The 16,372-nt window shown below is 37.6% G+C and overlaps 1 protein-coding gene across 1 annotated transcript in view; it reads right to left on the bottom strand.

The window, feature by feature from the left end:
• LOC137251738 (iroquois-class homeodomain protein IRX-4-like) overlaps positions 1-16,372 on the bottom strand; it is a 200,251-nt gene that overhangs the window by 11,759 nt on the left and 172,120 nt on the right. The gene's annotated exons all lie outside the window — the stretch shown is intronic.

The following is a 16,372-nucleotide window of genomic DNA, read 5'->3' as shown; positions in this document are numbered from 1 at the left end:
AGGTAAGGTCTTTCTTTTACCTCCCGCTAATTAATGAGATCACTCACAATTGACTGATGATTCACAATCGGCAGCAAAATTACATATTTTAACTTTACCAGACAAGTCACTTACATGCAATTTATAAAAAATTTAACTAGACAATTGTTTGTCACGCCAACTAAAATATGCACTATTCAAACTACTTTCTATTAAGTATTTAAAATTTTCTTAATGCTCTTACTATTCTTGAAAATTTTATTAATTTTTATGTTATCCTCGTGTCAAGCGCTTGTAATCCAAAAGCACTTTACAGCTCAGCATAACTCAGTAACTTTCCTCATAAACAATTTTCCCTTTCTCCGACCCCTTCCACAACAAAGTTTAAGCAACAAAACAAGCTTTTTTTCCAGACAAATTTAGATATTTAACGCGAGGCCATCATGTCACTTATAGTTGGCAAAAAGTTTCAAAAACTCCTTTTAAATAATTAATGTCAATTACCGGTGGTAAAAGTGCGGCAACTTTGCTCATCATCAACCCTAGAGGGAGTGAGATTGAGAAACATAAAGAAGGAAAGAGAGATGGAGAGCAACTAAACTAGTTAAATACTGCAAACAGATGTTCGTAAAGCAGCAGCGGCCCAAATGTAAAAAAAAATAAGAAAGATAATAAAGCAAATGTCAGACAATATGTGTGCCATTAGTACAACTTTTGAAGGATTTTCCAAAGTGCCAACTTGACAAAATTAAAGCTAATAAAATTCTGAGAACTCTTGTTAGTGTAAAAACACTGGAGAGTACACAATGGCACGACAATGAGGGAGCAAAGAAATTACGTTGTTGCTCTCTGTGAACAGACAATGCCTGTCATAAATATTTTATAACATCAATTACAAAGCACTTAACTTGCATGAATTTAATACTTCAAAAGAAGTGAGAGATATTTGCGGTGCTTTGATTACGAGGATATCACAACTACTCTCAACTCAGCGCGCAGCACGCGGTGAGCAGCTAACATTTATCATAGTGTGAACCAGGAGTAGTATAAGCATATCACGTTGTAAAGCGACTGCCTGCCAATCATTTATCTTGTATGGCATACTTTTTTTTTATATACAGGGTGGTCCATGGATTTTTTTTTTTTTTTGAATGCAATTAAATTATTTTAGGAGAGTACAATTACGTTCATCATTTTCTGCTTAGTGAAGTTGCTATGTCCCGGCATTTTCACAATATCAAAATTAATAAATTATAATCTGCTACGAAACATGGCCATATTTGCGGCTTCGATTGTATTGAGCTCATTAGCATATTGCATGCAACCCTGCAAAAATCGCGAAACCAAAAACGCACACAGCCACACGGCACGATCACATTAATAGGAACGAAACAGAAAAGTTGGTGAAAATTCTACTCTCGCCCATGCAAATGTGACTATGAATATGACTACTACAATGACCGGACACAATGACCGTAAATTACTAGTCAGATGACATGGAGCGTTTTTGCAGGGTACTGTGGTTCTGAATATTGTCAATGTTTGACATTTCACACACCTAAATATTCGTTTTTCATGGGGAGGGGCTGGTGTTTTCAAATAACGTTTGGAAAATGAATCCATAGAATATTGAATTCACATTAAACACAGTAAACGTATTAATTGTTAGCATGTTCCATAAAAATATTTGTTATAAATAAATGAGTTTAAAAAGTTTAATTCTCTCTAAAAATTATTTCGCCGAATAAGCAACACATAAAAATATATAGGTGTTTCTTATTTTTCAAATGTCCCGGGAAATTTTAAAAAATCCCGGGAATTTGGCTCAAATTTGAGGTTTGTCCCGGGAATCCGCATTAAAAATCTGGCAACCCTAGTATAGTTGCTGGGCTAAGCTGATGACATTAATATTCTCCTCCCTGATAAAAAATCCAGACGTTTTGCTTTCCTCCTATTCGATTAATCTAGGGCAAGGGTTTCGTAATGGCTCTTTTGGCTCAGTATAACTCTCAATAATATCAACCAAATCGATTTCGATGTAATAACACATAAAATAATCAAATTAAGCTTTGCAATTCAAAGAAACTCTACCCATCATTCGTTCATTACTGGCCAGACTGCACCTGCTTTTACGGTTTTTCTTTGCTGTATCATAACCAATTTTGTTCGAATTATTCGACGCCATTCCGGAAAGAAAGTTGTATGTAGTTACTCAAATCCCTTGAGTACCCTTGATCTAAGAAAAAAAGGGTCAAACTATTTCAGAACAAATTTGCATACGGTCTTAAAGCATCAATCATCAGTTATGAGCTGTACAGTTCGAAATCGCCAAAAACCAGTTTCGACGGGCGACGGGAGTGATAGGGGATTGGGCTTTCTTCTTGACGTCAATATTAGAAACGAAATGAGTCAAAATCATAAGCAATTTCACGGGTGGCTACCTGTAGTGCATTCTCTAATACCTGAAGATAGGCAAACGATATGTCTAAAAAGTTGTTTAGCTTAAAGGACAGAAGGCCTAAGTGCCTATTTATCTTCAAGACATCTTAATTTGATTGCCAAGCTGCAGAAACGAAAAAGGACAAATAAACCAAAAATGGTAAAAGGAACCTTCATTTTGGACCAATTCGAGATAATTTCGCAATTCAATTGTCATTGAGAAAGATAATTTCCTTATTATTTCGGTATAACTTCCGAACAGTTTTTGGACTTGTGGTCCCTTGGAACAAAGCACTTCATTAATAGTTGTTGTCTCTCTCCAAAGCATAAAATTCTTGTCACAAATAATATCATACGAAATTAGTGCATATCACATCAGTACAGTCTATATGATATATAAAATATGATAAATTCAAATCGATGCATTAATTTATATCGTATATATCCGTAGATTAATTAAATCGTATCTTATGAAGTTTTGCGATACTACGATCGTTTTGTTATGTTTTGCGATGAAATCAAACTGGCGAGATCGTGGCGATGCATTAATTGTTAAAATATCAAATAGTCTCACTTAGATCATATGAGCCGTTTATTTTGAAAGTGGCATAAGTCATTTCCAACTCGTGGTCTTAAATGCATTGTTATTTTTGAACGAATGCATATATAGATGGTTCTACAATTATAAAATAATAATAAGAATTGCATCTTTTGGATATTGGACTTTAACAAACTGGAGGCGAGGAGAGATAGAAACAAATTATCACTGAACCTCAACGACATGAAATGACTTATGCCACTTTCAAAATAAACGGCTCATATCTCTATGAGTCTCACAATAAGATCATCAGAAGCCACAATAGATTACATAATAGCATTGGCGCTAGGTTCCCGCTGCTGTCCGGCACAAATGAATTGCATGAGCTTAAAAATCTTGAATAAAATTCAGTGGAGTCGCATAAGAGAGAATGCGACTTTAAAAAATGCTACAAGGAGCACCTTTTGCATATAATTTTTACTTTACTGATATTTGCTGATTTTCGATTATTTCGCGTTTTATCAAACTACCAACTCCAACTGCCAAAAAACAACCAGAAGAAAAACAAAAATGAATTAATAAAACATGAAAAAATTTCATATGAAATTCAGGAAGAGCAGACCAATATCAGCTGAAAATACATCCATCAATGCGATAATTTCCAACACCCCCAACCAAAACTAAAGCAAAGTAAACTTTCCACTCTATCAACTAACGGTGCATACAGTCGCCTACTCGAATAAAAAAAGCATTCATGAACACCACAGGATGGTGGTTTATAACCGCGTCAACGTAGCCAATATTGATAGGCCATGATTTAGTTCTACAGAGATATGAATATGAGAAGTAGGATGGAAGCAAGATGGTGGGGATGATATACCAAAAGTATGTAGTCAGACTAAACAACCCAACATAAATTGAAGAAAATAAATAATAAAATTAAAGAAAAAAAAAACTTTTTTAAAAATAAGCTTTTATTATTTTGGTTAATAAAATTAACTAAAAAGTTAACAATAAATTGACTCTAAAGAAATATAACACTTTATAAGTTCACGTAAACTTAAACGATAATTAAGCTTTTTCGTCTGCGACAAAAAAATTCTATATTGTACATAATTATATATTTTTAACATTAAAACTTTACACATAAATTATTAAATCTTACAGTTTATATCACAGTCCAAATTGTTCTAATAAAAAACGTGTTAAATTTTGATGGTATAATTAAGAACATTTAGGATCTCATTTTCTTGCTATCGCAATGTAACACGCTTTTATTAGAACAATTAGGACTGTGATATAAACTGTAAGCTTTAATAATTTAGGTGTAAAGTTTTAATGTTAAAAATATATAATTATGTACGATATAGAATTTTTTTGTCGCAGACGAAAAAGCCTAATTATTTAAGCTTACAATGAACTTATAAAGTGTTATATTTCTTTAGAGTCAATTTATTGTTTACTTTTTAGTTAATTTTATTAACCAAAATAATAAAAGCTTATTTTTAAAAAAGTTTTTTTTTCTTTAATTTTATTTTTTACTTTTTAGTTCGTTTTATTAACAAGTAATAGAAGCTTGTTCTTAGAAAAGCCTTTTTCTTAAATTTAATTTAAATATGGTTATTTTTTTTTTTAATTTTTAGTAGAGTAAAATATTGTTTAAATTAGTTACGTAAACTTTACTTAGTTATTTGTAACGTTTCTCATTCTATCCATTTCTTTTAATGCATCAACATTAGAGGGTTTCTTCGAAGTCAACTTTGAACAGTCAAGTTCTTCGATTCGAATACCTGCTAAAGACCTAACTCGGCTTTTGACAGAGAGCACATATAAAATTGTGTCAAACAGTGTTAACTAACTTAAAATCATATTTTATTGTGACTTGGCCTATGTGGCGTTCAGTTTACAACTACTCATTGCAGATCTCTGCTCTGTGTGTTAAATCTGTTTTAAAATAATAGCCGTATTTTTTTTTTACACGTAAACGTCTATACGCTTATAATTTATATGGACTGCTAAGCGCCAAACTTTAAATACACCTCTGAAGTTGCTGCGCATAAAATGTGTACTAATAAATTCGAATACGCATTATACGCACATGTAACTGAAATATGTGTTTTTGTTTCACCCCCTACACTAAGTCTATGTATTCTATGTGTGTCCACAATTCATCGCAACTGATTTAGCTATATGTTATACACAGGCATACAACAGAGGGTCGTGTCCCGCTTTTCGGTACACGCTGTAGCTGTAGCTAGTTGTTTAACCACTGCCGCTAGATGGGTCTCCTATGCATTATCTAAGCGAGGATAGGCGTTTTTTTCACGCGCAAACGTAAACCTATACGCGTGTATCAAAAAAAAAACACGGCTAATATTCCAACTTTCGTTTAGCTAAAATTCCATCGCCAAAAATCTGTAAAACAAAATCAAGTGCGCAGAAAAGTATGCAACACTTACCGATAAGAGCCTAACCGCGTTAGCGTTCGTTGTATCAGAGAATTTTTACACTTTGAAAATGACGGCTGTTGTTTGCAAGGTTGCATTCCTTTGAGTATTCGTTTTCACCATCTGGATTAACAAAGTCATGAGCCTGGGCATTCGCGCAATTTTAGTGATGTAAATTGCATGGCGCCAGCGCCAATGCGGTGCCAGCTCAATGGTAGCTCATTGACGAAATGACTCCAATCGAATTTTTGACGCTACTTAGTAGTGAGTGCGTAGTACATTTTACTTGCGCTATTTAGTGAAACGACTTTTGTGTGTCAGGCACGAGTTTGGTGTTATTGGCGCTACTGGCAATGATGACACTGAGCTGTTGACGGTAGCGCTGGTAGTTCAGATTTTGAATCAGAGAAAGAATCGATGACCCGTGTAAATTATTATGGCTTTGGCCGTGTAAATTATTATGGTGTATTTGTATATTTTAGATTTAATGCACAATTAATATGTGTGTGTTTGAGCGGCCAAATAATAACAGTAGTATTGCTAAAGTGCTGCTTAGTTGATGGAATGTCGCTAATTTCTTAGCGATGATCAGCAGATTGTCAATATTTCGTTCAACGGACGCGCGAAATTGCCACATCGGCTCAAATTTTCCATTCTTGATTTAACTTAAGCTGTTATGCCAATATTTTTCAGCCAGCTTTTTTCAAATAGGTAATTTTTCCAAAAGCAAAATAAATTACAGAAAAGATTACAGAGTTAAACAGCCTTAAAAATTCAGCTATGTTGGTTATACACAGAAATACAACAGAGGGTTGTGTCTCCGCTTTTCGTAAGCGTTGAGATTCACCACGTCCAAATATCACAATCCACGGATAGGTACCGGCGTGTTTGTATGGGACTTAGGCTGTTATGCCAAAGTAAATACAAATCTTTACCGATAACTGTGTTATCGACTAATTTATCGAATTCTAACAAAGTAATATTGCATTGTCATCGGAGTTATACATGTGTGCAAAATTTCAGCTCAATCGGACACCGGGAAGTGTATCAAATTTAACTTGCAAGATTCCATTACAGACAACAAAAGTGAAAGTAAATAAAAGCTTATAAAAAGAGACTTTTTTTTGGTGGCTGAAGCGAAAAAATATTAGAAAACAAAGTAATTAAAAAAAACAAGAATTTGTTGTCAAATTTACATTCCTCGGAAACTCCAAAATTTGACCATTTTGATTTTTTCCAAGACATCCATTAATCGTTAAGCTCATTTAAATAAGACCAGAAAATAATCATAGTTTGGTTTATTAGCATAGGTTTATAAAACCATCACTATAGCAGGCACCTTGTCGTTTGTGTGAGGGCTTAGCTGAACTCCATGGCGCCCCACTCTCTGGCTGAGCGGTTTAGGGGCATGCATCTACGCCATTTCGCTTCATAGGAGGGCGGCGGGATTTCAATGGCAAATAAATAGCAACCCCCTAGTCCAGGGTGTTATGAAGATCGTGCCTATTGGACGATTTGCAGCCAGGCGGTATATTCGGCTGTAAATGGCTATCAGCGATGATTCGGACGCGGATAGCGATGATAGTGTGCGTCAGTGCACTCGTTAAATGACCGCTATGCCAACCCGAACAAAGAACTAACATTAAGACGCGATCGAGATTAGGAAGTTTAGGAGAACGCAACCAATACCGGGTAGCATTAAGAATTATGCAGTACTTGGGTGCAATCATCCACCCAACCAACTGCGAAACCGTGCGTTTGGCACGAGCCCTTAAGACAGTAGAAGAATGTAAAAGACAGTTCACTTACAAAGACTTTGCTACGAGAAATTCTCAACCCGAGGAGAAAGAAGCCCCAAGAGGCGAGGGACAGTGATCAGTTGAACCCGATAAGCCTGCTCTTAATAGGCAAAATGGGGAAGGCAACTGCCCCAGTCTAGCCAGAATGACAGGAACAACAACTCCTAATATGCAACGCTAAAGGAGGTATCAGAATCCAGCATACTTGGTGCTTCTGCAGGGATCTTAGGCTTAGACTTCGGTTTTCACCGACAAGAAGATGAACGAAGTTGCGAAGCAGTCCCTTACTGTGACACTTACAGATTGCAGCAACCGCAGTAGACAGATGTCTTCCGAAAGGTGGAGATCTGTGAAGAATGGAAGCGGAAGAGTATCATGATCATGAAATGATGCATAGTGAACCAAATAAAGAGCTATGAGCATTCGGATGATAAATCACCAGCATGATGAGTCATTGACTAGTGAAATCTTAATGGTGTATTGTTAATAGTGTACAGATGATTGATTTATCGATACAAAGTTGCCAGTGGGTGCAGAGTGGCGAAACTGGTGAACATTGAACCGGTAATGGGTGATGGTTTACGGAAGAAGGTGGATTGTTATATGAAGTGTGGTGTATCGGAGCACAACGTACATACGTAGAACAGTGAGCTGACGAATGATGGATAGTTGATAATAAAGAATTGCGTATTAAACAGAAATGGTAAAAGGGTGGTAAAAGGATGGTAAAACGGCGAGTGCTTTATTCATGCCAACACTACCAGTGGAGATAGATCGCTCTCTGAAAAGCTAATATCTACAATAACCTTTAGATCGATGAATTATGAGACGATGTACAAAGTAACCCCAGCATGTTAAGCGGCTTAGCTGCCTACCTATAGGCATGCCTGTCGTAAGAAGCAACTAAAATCCACAGACTGGAGTGTTAGAGCAGTAAAACGAAATCGTTCCGCAGTCAGTCTGGATTTTACCAGACGGTTCAGGAGCCGTAGAGCACAAGGCTTTGTAGCTCAAACTTTTCAAGTGGTTGTTAGCGCAATTTATAGTTTCTCTAACGCAATTGTTAGCCTCCCCAAGTAACTCATGAGAGAAGGGGGTTGGATCATCTAGAAGATACGATAAAACTCGATAAACACAACATCGATTAAACTGCACCAAACTTTCGCGAGTCTTCTTATCACTACAAGAAGACAAAAACTGCCCCCAGACGAAACACTCCCTTAACATTGGGGGAGTGTTTTCTGGCTACAACAGCAATGGTGTGCAAAATAATTGGTTGGTCGATAAGACTCGAGCTCAATCGTTGGTCTGCCGCCATTAGTACAAGTGTTTTCGAGGAGTGGGACGTACAAAAAGTCGGTTGCATTAAGTTCAGTGCCCTGAGACATCGAAAACATTTGAGAACCGAAGTAATTAACAATCGTTTTGACTAAGAATAGAGCACTTAGGCAGGATGAGCAGTTCACACAAGATTTTGTGAAAAGTACAAAGTGGTCCGCTGAAACAGATTGACCTAAAATCTGTCGAGTTGGTCTTACCACAGTAGAGTCTAAATATCTGTTCCAGCAAGACTCACATACGCTCTATAGTTAATACTCCAGCCCTTATAAAAATTTTCATGGAAAAACAACAACCAAAGTTTTCGATTAGGCTTTGTACTTCCGCAAAGGATTCAGTCCATATTTCAAAGCTTAAGACTCAGCGGCAGCGTAGTTGAAAGCGGTTTGTAGTTTGTGACGACAAGAAATATGTACGTACATACATGTATATTTTGTAACAAATTTATGAAGGGGGCGGTTCATCCTTTGGGACAGATTTAGAAAACAGAAATGAAATCTATGTCAACATATTTATGCACAAAGGCCTTCTTTAAAATAAACTAATGAAAGTCATCGACTAGAACACCTTTAAATAACCCGCCTCTACGCACGTACATACATGACTTAAGTCGACACAAACGGTTAATTCGTTAAATGTCAGCGACCTCATCATCGAAATGTAAACTTTGTACGCACTAAGCGAAAAGTGACTCAATCACTAGCCAACTCACTGCTTGACTGACTGAATGACTTCCATTCTAAACAGTAGCTAATGCCGTTTGCATTGTTGGAAAAAAGGGCACATTAGATTTATGCCGGTCGACGTGAGTTGCATATGATTATGGACTCTAAACGAGAGTAGAATGAGGGTCATGCAACAACAAAAAAAACACAAACTTTGGGGTTGCATAAGAAATAGTCAAGTAAAATGACAATAAGGCAAGCAAGTAACTATACATTGAGGGGGAGCCATGGGGAATACCGATGGATATATGGTCGGTTAACCAAAAAACGAAGCCGCCAGACACACGTCGCATAAAATGGGAAGCCGCAACTACCGTTAACGTCTGCTGGCAACACTCCCATATACACAGTTATTCTTCTTCCTCATAACACGATCCAGAAGGGTTGCTTAGCCGATGAAAAAGGCAGGCGACAGCAAAAAGAGCAGAAACAATAAAGGAAGTAGCATCGAAAGTGGTTGGAAGCTGTGACAATGATACTTCTGCCGCATTGTGGTAGTGCGTTTTTGTTAATGCGCGTCAGCACCGTTATTATTGCTGTTTTTGCACACGCGTCCTTGCAGCAAACTGTTTGTGTGATAAAATGTTTGACTACCCAGTGGGAATTGTTTTAAAACGTGGATCCACTTTCTATGAAATATGAATATGAAAATCCGCCGTGTTGTTGTTGTTGCTGTTGTAGCGATAAGGACATTCCCCGAAGGCCTTGGGGAGTGTTATCGATGTTGATGGTCCTTTGCCGGATGCAGATCCGGTACGTTCCGGTAAGTAAAACTGTTTTTCCGTCGTGAGATATGGCTGTCACAAGATAATAGCGCAACCAAAGTATCAAAACTCCCCTTGATAACTTAAAACCCGGTAAAGTTACGCTTGACAATGAATTTTTAGGATAGACTAAAGAAAATTTTGGGAGCGTATTACACTTGCAAAAGGGCTCTAACTCGACCGATACTAAAGAATGCAGCTCCAGTCTGGTGCAAGGAGTGAACAGCGAAACTTAGGGAAGACTAAACGTCGTTTACCACATGGTGCTCCTGCCTGTGGTTGACCGGGGATAGGCCGAAAGAGATGCTCTTGAACTGTGAGGATCTCATATGTGGAAACAAACCAAAAACGAGCTCACCACGATAACAGTTAGCATAGCAAGAGGACAATTAAACGGTGCCAAAGCTGCTCTAAGGTTTGTTGCAAGCTAGTTCACACTATTGACTGTCATTGATGCGAGGAATGTGAACAGGGCCCGATGTGTTAAAAAGGGAAAAGAGAATTGAATCTGGGTTATACTCTAAGCGTCTGCAGATCAGGAGGTCTTATTATCCTGTCCTTCAAGTGTCTTTCACGAGAATGTGTACGCTGTAGAAAGAATGATTGTCTTAAACTCTAGAGCCCGTCCATAGAACAATTTAACACCTTCTATTGCTAGGGCAGGGGAACCAACTATGTTATAGGGCGGGGAAACGAAGAGAACAACACTGACGACTGCTAGATCTTAAAGTTTTGACGAACATTTTTGGATAGGATAAAAACGAACGATAGCATAATGGGCAGGGAGTTCCCTGTTGCGCCGATGGCATATTTCAAAGAATGCCGATAGAAATACTTTCTTGGTCGGAAAATCGTTGTCCATTCTCATATCTTGACCTAGCTAGCGTAGCCCTTATAAGTTGCCCTATGTTTATTTCAGCCCAAATCTAATACAGCTTATCATTAAACCTACATCGATAAACAACTTGGTCAACCCACGCGATTCAGGGGGATGTGTAGTGCAACCTTCTCAGCGGGTTTGCCAGAACAATCTATAGCTCATCCAAACCAATTATAAGCCTCACCTATCCGTGGAGGATTCTCTTTTTTCAGAAGGCGTGGCTTTGGCGGTCATAAGTTCCTAGTAGTTAAAAAGGGTTGGGACACGGTGTAGAGTGGACGCCTTTCACTCAGCTAGGGGATTTAGAATATGCAGACGATGTCTGTCTGCTAAGTCACAGAAGTACTAACCTTCAACACAATTTAGAAGCTGTCAACACACATGCAAAGGAGGCCGGACTAAGCATCAATACAGCGAAAACCAAAGCCATAAGATGCGGCTATAGTATTTCATCAAGGCCACTGATGCTTACGGATGACGAAAATGAAATCGAAGGTGTAGAGTCCGTTGTTTATATTGGTAGTATTGTCTCAAATAAGAGCGGTGCAGATGAGGACGTTCAGTCTCGCATAAACAAAGAAAGAATGGCTTTTGGGCAACTGGCAAACGTGTGGAGGTCCTGTCAAATATCTTCAAAAACGAAGCTTCGACTGTTTAATTCGAATGTTAAATCAGTACTGCTTTATGCTTGCGAGACGTGGAAAAGCTCAACTTTAATTCAGAAACGTCTACAAGTTTTTATTAATAAATGTCTGCGCCGAATCCTGAAAATTCGATGGCCGGAAAGAATTTCAAATGACGACTTATGGTCTAGAAAAAATCAACCTAAGGCTGCCACAGAAATAAATAAGCGTAAATGGTCGTGGATTGGTCACACTCACAGAAGACCTCCAGTAAATATAGCCAGACAAGCATTGCGATGGAATCCACAAGGAAGCCAACGACCTGGTGCACCTACGAAAACTTGGCGCAGAACTGTGGATAAAGAACTCGAAGACGCAGGATACACGTGGAATGACATCACAAGAACTGCACCTAACAGAATAAGATTTAAGTCGGTGGTCGAGGCCCTATGCTCCAATAGGAGTTGAGGAAGATGATGATGATGACGATGATGACCGAATGGTTACGGACTGAACTAGATATCTTTCGGTGAAATTTTCTGTTGAATAGTTGAAGAGTCATCTAATCCTCTCTCGATACCGTCTATGATCCCGAGCTTTGCACCAGGCCAAGTTAAATGGAAGACGGATACTTTTCCCTACGGGCGATGCTGATAAACATCGTAAGGGTTTGAATATAAATAGTTGCGTTCCGGTAGAAAACCCATATAAACTTAGGGTTTCCAGCTATGAGAGAATGATATCATCTTGTTAGCATGGCTACCCTTTTCCCAGCGAGAGAACATACGATAACCTAACTAGACCTTTCTGCAGGTATATACTGGAGGCAGCTTCCTACAGCCAGACATTGATGAAATGATAGTAATAATTTCTTCGTGATTGCTCAATCCCAGAGCTGTAATTGCAAGAAATAGGAGTACGCCTAGATTTTCCTGCAGGCCACGCTCATAGCTCCGAATATGTGGAGTATAAATTGAGCTGCTGCGTCGCATAAAATTCACACTAACGTAATAAAGAGCTCAACGACACTTAAATTGAATGCCACACGACCCAGACCAACTCACCTTATGCATTGTTATTTTCATCGACCCATCATACAGCACGACCTCTAACCCCCCGTCTGCACATTGTATGTGTGTTTGCTTGGTGTGAATGAGGTAATGATTTTCTCAGTTTTGGCCCTTTGTTTTCATTTATTTACATCCTTCATTTCTTGCAAATAGTTCTTGAAGTAAGAGAACGCTGCTTTAGCCTGCTGGTGGCGAACATTTCTAACCTGCACTCCACCCTCAATCATTTCCTGAGCATTTATAACTTTATTATACTGTTATGCGAGTGGTTTATTTTTGTTGTGCTACTTTGTTTTTGCTATGTTTACGTTGTCGTAAATGAAATTAACCCTCATGCATACTAAATTCATATTATTTTGTATATGAGTAAGCCAAAATCAGTTTCGAGAATTTAATTTGGCGCAAAATGATACACCAAAACATTCGAAAATATGTAAGTATGTACTACATATGTCAGTATGAGGGTGGTTTTTTTCGAAGTTAAATAGTAAATGAAAGCAAATTGATGTGATGACTGACAAGTGGCATTATTGTTTTTGCTGTTGCTGTTATGGTTATTGTTCAAAGCTTCAAAATTCATTTGTGCAGTCATGATGTGAGCCAAAAATGGGGTGAAATTTGTAGAGTGGAGTGCATGACACAACTTGACATTGAGAGGCACTTCGGTAATGGTCTCTGTGTCACAAATTGACATATTTTGAAATTTACACTCCTTTTTATACTCAGCGTGCTTTGCACACAGAGTATATTAACTTTGATTGGATAACGGTTGGTTGGAATCGAGATAGATATAGACTTCCATATATCAAAATCATGAGTGTCGAAAAAAATTTGATTGAGCCATGTCGTCCGTCCGTCCGTCTTTCGTTAACACGATAACTTGAGTAAATACTGAGATATGTACACCAAATTTGGTACACGAGCTTACCTGGACACAGAATAGATTGGTATGTAAATGAGCGAAATCGGATGATAACCACGCCCACTTTATATATATATAACATTTTGGAAAACACAAAAAACCTGATTATTTAGTAAATAATACACCTAGAATGTAAAAATTTGACGTGTGGACTCATATTGAGACTCTTGATACAAAATTGTAAACATTTTTTAAAATGGGTGTGGCACCGCCCACTTGTGATAAAATCAATTTTACAAATATTTTTAATCATAAGTCGAAAATTGTTAAACCTATTGTAAATTCGGCAGAGAGGTTACCTTTACTATAGGGAATGCTTTGAAGAAAAATTAACGGGATCGGTTAAGGACCACGTCCACTTTTATATAAAAGATTTTAAAAGGGGCGTGAACGAATAAAATAAGCTATATCTTTGCAAAAAAGAGCTTTGTATCAATAGAATTTTACTTTCTAAATTGAGTTATAACATTAAATTGGAAAACACTAAAATTTTTGAAAATGGGTGTGCCACCGCCCCTTTTATGACTAAGGAATTTTCTATGTTTCGGGAGCCATAACTCGAAGAAAAATTTACATACCGTAACAAAATTGGGTACCCATATTTTCCTTATAGCAGGAATATTTCTAGAAAAAATGGACGAGATCGGTTAAAGACCACGGCAACTTAGATATAGTCGTAGACTAGAATAATGAGCTATAACTTAGCAAAAAATAGTTTTGAATCAATGATATTTCAACTATCAAGTTTTACTGTAAGAGGTAATTGGGAGACATTTTTTTAACGGGCGGTGCCACGTGTTATGTAGAAAAGTAATTTATCTGAAATGAAATGTAAAATTGAAGCTGGCGCTGAGTATATATGGTTCGGTTACACCCGAACTTAGACACCTTTACTTGTTTTGACTTTTTTTTAAATATTTTTATTTTTTTATTTATAAATGCTTGCTGAATCTACTTTAATATAGGGTTGGGCTGGAAACGAGCACTCCTATGCATACAAATGAACCATATTTTACAATCCAAGCTGTTATGAGACGTAAAATAAAATAAATTTTAAGGAAAAATTATAAATTAAGTAGTGACTTACTGAAGTAACAACTGACCTTGATCAACGTTAACCGGAATGAATTTCAATTTTAGGAATTCTATTATGGGTAAAAGCTTTATTTGCCAACTGATGCAACTTATATGTGTATTGTGTCCTCTTTCTCTTCATAGAACCATCCGAGCCAAGCTCCCTTGTGAAATCCACGATAGTGATCGGCTTTAACAGGTGTTTATGCATATTTTCTTGTTTTAGAGGTCTTTCGGTAGCTACCTTCCTGGCCAGACCGTCCGCTCCCTCGTTTCCAGCCACACCCATGTGGCTCGGTACCCAATTCAAACTAATGGCACCCAAGCCATATAGCCTCGTTGCATGTTGATCTTCACACACCGGCTTATGGCGAAAATCTTGGCCTGAAAATGCTCGGATAATGTCCAAGTGGTATGGAAATTTTAATTCTGGGGCCGATGCTCTCGGTTTACTATATGCCATCGTTGGGCATGTGCGCATGGCCCCGCAATGCAGACACACGTCAGGCATTAAAGCTTGCTCAGTGATTTCTATATAATCACGAGAGTTACTCTTTTTGTCCACGCAACTCGTGTATATCCCCCTTAAGATGTTGAGGCCACATCCCCAAGACATAAGTTCCACGGCCGTAACGTCAATTTAGCTGATGGCCACAAGGTCCATTGAAGTTATGACAATATAAAATGGTCATATTGTCAAAATCCAATTTGTTACAGTGTTGACGGAGGGATGACATAAAGTCAACGACCACTTTAAATGGCCTCAAAGTCAATTGAAGCTATGACCCTATAAAATTGCCACAATGCGAAATTTGTAATGGTTAGAATGTCGGCGAGATTGATTTTTTTTTTATAAGTAGCTATAAGTTCAATTATTACATTTCACATGTATTCACGTATTACAATTGAACAACTGTCGAGTACAGTTCGGTCTTATTGTTCTCGCTATATTTTTGTTCAGTCGAATGAAAAGAGAATACATTTTTTTTTCCAAAAACCCGGTAATTTTCCCACATGTTTATCCCATTCTAGTAAAAACTCGGATAAGAAATCGGCCCAATCAGGTCTTCCCTAAAATACGATCAACTTATTCAACTAAAAGTTTAGAGAAATGTTAGAATGCGGAGCTCCTTTTCCAAATTCTGGTTTCATCACAGTACCAAATCGGATTAAAAGCTGGGGCAGTAAGAGTTCTCTTGAAATAAAAAGAACATATTCAACTTAATGTCCGACCAATCGGAAGGTTTTTGCTTTCGTGCTGAACTTAATATGCCCTATATGGTTATGGTTTTAATACCGAAATGGTCATAAGGCCAAACGGAAATTTCCTTAATGACCCAAAAGTCAAAAGTATTTATAAGGCCAATTAATCTTATAGCCATCTTAAGTGGTCATAAAGTCTGCAGGTTTAAAACAAGTCCGACGATACTTGTTTCGGGTCTGGAGCGGTGGACGTGCATACTACAAATTCTTAGTCCTTAGGACCTTATCCGTATTACCTTGGCAGGCCTACATATCAACGCTTTTGTCCTCAATATAGATTTTGAAAACGGAAAAGCGTTCCCTTGACATATATGTACAAGCATTCGATAGAGAATGTAGAATTTTTTTCGTTTTTTGCGAATCTACACGCCAAAACACAAAATATCGGGAGAACGATTAAATTGAAACTTTATCTTTCAAACCCCAAATTGCAAAGGCAAAACAGTAACCCAATGTAAGAATTTAAACACCAATGAATTTATTCGCATCAAAGAGCTGTGCAACAATGGTA

The sequence above is a fragment of the Eurosta solidaginis genome, chromosome 5, assembly GCF_040869045.1.
Source record: "Eurosta solidaginis isolate ZX-2024a chromosome 5, ASM4086904v1, whole genome shotgun sequence".
Taxonomy (NCBI): domain Eukaryota; kingdom Metazoa; phylum Arthropoda; class Insecta; order Diptera; family Tephritidae; genus Eurosta; species Eurosta solidaginis.
This window is presented reverse-complemented; position numbering and strand designations above follow the sequence as displayed.